General features: G+C 38.4%; 1 pseudogene; it reads left to right on the forward strand.

The window, feature by feature from the left end:
* Nucleotides 1–4891: 4891 nt before the first annotated feature.
* Nucleotides 4892–6440, forward strand: LOC102493425 (G/T mismatch-specific thymine DNA glycosylase-like; annotated as a pseudogene).
* Nucleotides 6441–7142: the final 702 nt, after the last annotated feature.

Raw genomic sequence — 7142 nt, forward strand, 5'->3', positions numbered from 1 at the left:
AGCTACTTAATCTAGAACAACATTGCCCTGAATGTGGCATTCATTTCCAGTACTAGTTTTCCTGTGTTTATACTTTACTTTCAAGTTCTTATGGAAATACCTGCACACTCTGTGTCTAATCTTTGTGCTCACACTTTGCTCAGTAGAAAGCTTTCTCCTGCTTTTTGACTTGGGAGTTCTTCTATATATTACCTTTTTAATATAAAGCCTTCTTTGTGCTTAGGTACAAGTTTTCATGGATTAGCTCATGTGTCAACTTTTATCATTTATCCTTATTTTGAAGCTGAGAGTATGCACTTCCTTGGAGGTAGAGGACATATGGGAATTGTTTTTAAATTAGTAAATAAATTAAGATGATACTGGGTGGGGATTTAAAAAAAAAACTAGTTATTTGTTTTTGTTATTTTTGTGTTTTTATTTTCTGAGTAATTATTTGAAACCAAAGGCTTGTTTTCTTTATTTCTTTCCAAGTAGCAATACTACTCTGAGTGTGAAGGGCACAAAGAAGAATGGAAATGAGAAATGGGCCTCGACCAACTGTAGGGCTATTCGAGTGTTGGAAGCTGATTCACCTTCTGATGGCCGACTAGGCATGAATGTTGTCAACAGTTCATGTGAAATAAATCCAGGAAGAATAAGGTAAACATCTACAACTTCTGGATTTCCCTTTGTCAAGAATTAGCAATGGTTATCTTTTCTAGAAACACACCAGAATAGAGTAGTAGTCAGATGAAACAAGAGAACACTCAACTGTTGATTCTATTGAAAAGTTGACACAAATAAGAACCAGTGTCCTTGATAAGGAGCAGTTTTAGTAGTTTCTTGGAAAGCCTGACTGTTAGATAAGTATAGAAATCTTCAAGAATTTTTAATGGTAAAAGCAAGAGAATTCTAGGTGATAAATGAAGAACATAGTATACTAGGATGTTTTCTTTCCTTTTTTAAAATCTTAAAACAGATGATTCTAGATTTTGTTTGAATGTGTTGGAAAGATCCTATAGATTTGTTTATTAAATTTAAATTTGTTTTAAGGTCTAACTAAATATTAGAAGTCTTGACACATTATCTTTTAAATTTTTGCAATATGCTATCAATAATTGTTCTTGTTCTTAAAAGTTTCATTCATGTAAACTTTCACACTAATACAGTATTCTTTCCAAAAACAAAAAAAAAAGAAAAAAATGGAAATCAGCAGTTAGCGTAATGGCTATGTCGCTGGAGTCCCACGTAGTCAACCGCGGTTCAGTCCCGGACCCGGTGGCTTGAAACTCACGCCAGGCACATGTGTGTGCATGCCCAGGATCCCGAGAGGAGAATGGATGACAAGAGATTGTGGAGTGATCATCCCCCCTGGGGGGTGATTTCTCGCTTTCTGTCTCTATGTCTCTCTCAGGCTATCTGGAGAGCGCACGCACCCTATAGCGAAAAAAACCTCTCCCCCCCCAAAAAAAATTAAAATAAAATAAAAAGAATACAGTATTCATTAAAAATAAGGTCAGAAATGGAATATAATAATGTAGATCAACACATAAAAGATGACTAAAAGTTCAACTATTATACATAGATTTAAAAAATGTAATTATAAACTTACTAAATATACACATGCAACCAGAATGAATAGTTTTTTATTCAGTTTAAGATCCACCAGGTGGTATGGTGGTAAAAATGCACTGGATTTCTGAAATCAACAGTTGGCATAATGGCTATGTGACTGGATACCTATGTAGTAACCGTGGTTCGAGTTCCAGACCCAGTGGCTTAAATTTATGCCGGACGCATGTGCGTGCATGCCCAAGATCCCAAGAGGAGAATAGAGGCCAAGGGATTGTGGCATGGCCATGTCCCCTGGGGGGCAATTCCTCACTTTCTGTCTCTCTCTGTCTTTATGGCGAACATGCACTCCCTATGGCAAAAAGCTCTCAAAAAAAAAAACCACTGGATTCCCATATGGCCAACTTGGTTCAAGTCCTGACCACAGCAGCTTTCTTTCTCTCTCTCTGTGATCACTCACTTGTCAAATTTGAATAAAATAATCAAAATGATAATAAATGAAAAAGAAGAAAGAAAATAAAAGGAACTTTTTTCCGTTTTTTTTTTTTTTTTTCCCCTTAAGGGAGTGTGTGCTCACCAGAGAGAGTGCAGTACAAAGGGTGGATGTGAGAAAATATCTTTTAGATCGATGGCCATGCCACGATTTCATCTCCTACATTTTCTTTTTAGGATTGTTGGCATATACATACATGTACCCAGAATGTTCTTCAGGCACCAGAACTGGGACTTGAACTGCACACTCTGCCATGTGGGAATCCAGAGTCTTAACCTCCCCTTCCTCTGCTGGCCCCTACATCGAATAAAATGAGTCCTCCTTGATGAGTCTGTTTTACAACACTTTTGACCTCATCATTGTGGATAGCTATGGTTCCCTGAGATACTCTAAAATATTTGCTCTGTCTACTTAACAGTTATTTAGACTCTTGTAAAGACAAGTAATATTGTTTACATCCAATACAAATGTAAACTATAGACAAACTGTCATAGATTATTATTTTCCAGTTATTAAGTCCTCAAGTATCCTACAGCAGTAATGCCATTTACACATATTATACATTTGATAAGTATTTGTTGAATGCATGAAACAAGTGTTGTACAAAAGAATGAGTCTATTGCTTCATCTGTTTATGAAAAATAATCTCTAGATTATTGAAATCAACTCTTCATAATGGCCTATATATAGACTTTTTATTTCTAAGTTTTTTTTTCTTTCTGTATTTATTATCTTTTTGCTATAAAGCATGTGCACTCACCAGAGAGAAACTGAACAAGAGAGATACAGTGAATGCAAAGACCAGCCTGGGGCAGGTGCAGGGATGGTCACACTGCAATCCTTTTTTGGCTTTGGATTTGGAGCACACACACACACACACACACACACACACACACACACCTACATACACAGCGGGTGTCCTGGAATGAGTTTCAAACCACCAGGTCTGGGATTCAAACCAAAGTAGGCCATTTGGGATCCAGCACTCTATTGTCCATACCACCTGCTGGTTTGTTGTAATAGAATATCTTCTCTATATTAAGATTTCCCTACTTACTTGCTATGCTTTTTCCATTGGTACTCATGGTGCAATGGATGAGAGAAAACAGAAACTTCATTGGTATTTTAATAAGAAAAATAAGGGTGTAGTAAATTAATGGATTGAAAATGTTGATGCCAAAGGATTGAACTTTTTAGTAATTGAAATAAAAGACAACATCAGAATTTATTGCTTTCTCTCATGGTAACCAGTGCTCAGCTGGCCAGACATAGTCTCTTTTAACTGAGCAAGCTGTTGATCTAAGAAAGGTTTCTTGGAAGAGTGGAGATTCAGGACCAGCATACCTCCAGAGCCACAAGTGGGTTGATATCCTCTGTCGCGGCATGGTTATTCAGTGAGAGTGATGTCAATTTGTTGACACTGGAAGGTGTGTTTCTCAGAGTGGGTTTGTCTACAATAGACTTTCTTTCTGAATCGAGCGGCTTACATGGACTGTGGATAAGTAAGGCGAGTGGTCACTGACTGAGAACATGTAAAACTGGTTGATGCAGATGGTGGCACAGCAGTACAATGCAGTGCTTCATGGGTCTAATCCACAGGAGAAGGTGCTGACTTTGCATCCAGGGACATTTGCTTTCCTATGGTCTAGGACTGGATGAGGCTGGAATTCAGTTTGAGCATCAGGACCTTATTTGGGGTACTGTCTCTTTGTCTTTCTTTCTCTCTAATAAATAAATAAATGAATACCATTTTAAAATGCCTTCTCATGGCTGTATGACCATGGCTATGGGTCGGTCCTTTCCTAACCTTCAGGTGACTTTGACCAGATATCTTATGTTTAGCTGTTGCTTTCTGTGCCAGCTGGTGGCATGGTCATTATTGTGGCTTCATCCCACAGGGTTGGCTACATTGTTCAAGTTCCAGACCTCACTGCTAGAAAAACACACTGGGCACATGTGTGGGTGTGCCCAAGATCCTAGTAGTAAATGGAGAAGGGGTTGCAGTGTAGCCATTCCCTCAGGAGCTTTCTCTCTCTTTTTCAGCACCTGCACACACAATAGCAAATTTAAAAGAAAATAAAAGTTGTCTTCGCTAAACCATGACTGAAGTGAAAACTGTTTCATATTCTTGAATTGCAATTTTTTTTTTGTAATTTAATCTTTAGTTTGAAACTAATTGTTTAATGATTTCTGTCAAGATAATTTCTTTGTCTACATGCTTATTTTTAACTTAAAGAATTATTTATATAACTTTGTTTCATAGATATTGTTATTTTTCCTTTTGGTTTTGGAACTTTTATGTGCTCATAATCAACACTTAACTCTTAGCTTTGGTGGGAAATTTCAGTCTTTTGTAAATTTACATGTGCATATTATATTGTTGTTCTTAGGAATAGCAAGTGGTATAATGGGTTACATTGCTGGACTTGTATATAGTTGACTGCAGTTCTAGGCCCAGGCTTGCAGCTTGAAATTCATGCAGGATGCATGTGTGTGTATGCCTGTGCACATCCAAAATTCTGTGATTTTAATGGAAGAGTAGAGATTGTGCAGTGGCCTACCCCCCTGGTGACTTATTTCTCACTTTCTATCTCTCTGTCTTTCTCTGTCTCTCTTACTAGTGCTCATGCTCTATAGAAAAAAAAAATCTCTCTTAAAGATAATAGGATGTTCTGGTGGGCAACTGAGGCTCAGGTAGGACCTTAGGCCAACTGCCATCCAGGTACTGCCAGCAATCGGGTCCAGGTCTCAGGTACCATCATGTCACCATGCCTGTGCTACCACACTCCAGAGACCAGTGGCTTGTCACCTGGCTGGGAAAGTGACCCAAGTGTGTGTCCATAGGTAATGGAAGCTGAGAACACTGGGGGCTATTTCCTTTAGTAAACTCAACCTTTTACACATTTCCATTTGAACACATGATGTCCAAAGCTTCTAACATGGCAGTTATGAATGAATATCCAGGCACAGCAGAAGGACCACCTGAAGGTCCTGCTTGGCAACTTGTACAAAACCTCCAAAAGGAAGGGAAAGAAAACCAGGAACAACAGAACCAAAATAAAAAGAGAAAAGAAAAAGAAACAAAGAAAAAACAAAATAAGGGAACAACAACAAAAAAAAAAACCCAAAAAACTCTGAGTCATAAAAGTCTGGTAACTCAGCAAAATGGAAAGAAAACCAAAAATATTACAGATACATTTAAAGTGTAAAGAAAAGTAGACTGTTTTAATGGTATTTCAGAAGCTGAACTTTTGAACAGACTCTGCCTGACATTTTGACCTTCAACTTGGACAGTGTTATTATTGGCATAAATCCTGGACTTGTGGCTGCTTACAAAGGACATCATTACCTTGGACCTAAAAATCGTTTTTGGAAGTGTCTATGTCAGCACTGTGAGGTCCAACTGAATCACATGGATAATCACACTTTACCAAGGAAGTACAGTATAGGATTTATCAACATGATAGAAAGGATACCAGGCAGCAAAGATCTTTTCAATAAAGAATTTTATGAAGGATTTTGTGTATTCTATTACAGAAATAATAAAAATATCAGCCACAAATAGTGATGTATAATGGAAAATGTATTTATGAAACTTTTAGCAAAGAAGTTTTTAGAGTATAAGTTAAGAACTTGGAATATGGGCTTAAACCCCATAAGATTCCAGACACAGAAACTCTCTGCTATGTGATGCCATCATCCATACATGATGTGCTCAGTTTGCTGGAGCCCAGGACCCAGTTCATTAACACATTAAGCTGAAGGCCTTACAAGGTCAGCTGAAAGGCATTGGATGAAACGCAGACCTCCAAGACGTGCAGTACATGTTCGACCTGCAGCTTACCCAAGAGGATGCAAAGAAGATGGCTGTTAAAAAAGAAAAATATGGGGACAAGTCATTGGCATAATGCCTGTGCCACTGGACTCCCATGTAGTCCTCTGAAGTTTGACCCCCAGACCGGTGACTTAAAATCATGCCATGTGCGTGTGTGTGCATTCCCTTGATCCTAAGAGGAGAATGGAGGAGAAGGGATTGCAGCATGGCCATCCCACTTGGAGGGTGATTTTTCATTTTCTGTCTCTCTGTGCTTCTGGCAAGCACATGTGCCCTATAGCAAAAGCCTCTCAAGAAAAAAAAAGAGAGAGAGAGAGAGAGATAGAAAAAGAAAAATATGATACAGGCTACTAAGCAGTGTAGGGTGGCACTTATAGTGAAAATCTGTGCAATACTGAATCTTGTGGCTTCACTGCAAATGGGCTAAAAGTGCAGTTAAGAGGAAAATCAACTTTCAGTGACATTCCAAATGGGCAGTGGGTAGCCCATCCATTTACTGACCAGACTCCTTCCCTTTATGATCGCTGTGGAACACAAGAACAAGAAGGAAACCATTCTTAAGAATGGGCTTTCTCAGCTCTGCCTAAATGCTGCAGTTTTAATGCAGTTGTCAGGAGGCAGAATCTCAGTGTGCTAACTGAAGTATTTTATTAGTATTTTACTCTAGTGGTGTAATTACAGTCAAGAATACCTGTGTGGTAGAATCAACTCTATGAACCTAAGAAGAAAAAGTAGGGGGTTTTTTGCACATTAGTTTTTGTATTTGAATTAAATATCATTCCAGCTTTTTATATACTCTATTGCAATCATGAAGAAATTGATTTTCTTTAGGAAGTGACTTTCGATCTGTGATTTTAAAATACCAGTCTAAATAGTTAATTATCATCTCTGCATGAACCTGGAGATACCATTATCCCTTTATGCCTAAAAAGGGCATGCTAATGATAGGAATTGCCACTGGTAAAGGAGCAAAGGTGCTGACTTTCATATATGAAGTTAAACCTCAGTGGAGCCTCATTTGTTAGTTTTTAGTGGTGCCTAATGGGCTCCATGAGTCATATTCACTCTGAGACCTCTTTGCTTTACCAGTGCTGTTTGTGACAGTTGTTTTGTAGTAGAAACTTGAAATATGGCCTTGCTAGCCAACCTGCCAAGGCCAATCTGGCCCTCCCTGATAGGGCACTGAACCATGTCCTTGTCTTTCTCATCCCTGTGTGTTAATCCTCTAGTAGGCAGAAGCTATGCTGTTTGGATGGTAAGTTC

Source organism: Tupaia chinensis, unplaced genomic scaffold (genome assembly GCF_000334495.1).
Source record: "Tupaia chinensis unplaced genomic scaffold, TupChi_1.0 Scaffold149209_1, whole genome shotgun sequence".
Taxonomy (NCBI): Eukaryota; Metazoa; Chordata; class Mammalia; order Scandentia; family Tupaiidae; genus Tupaia; species Tupaia belangeri.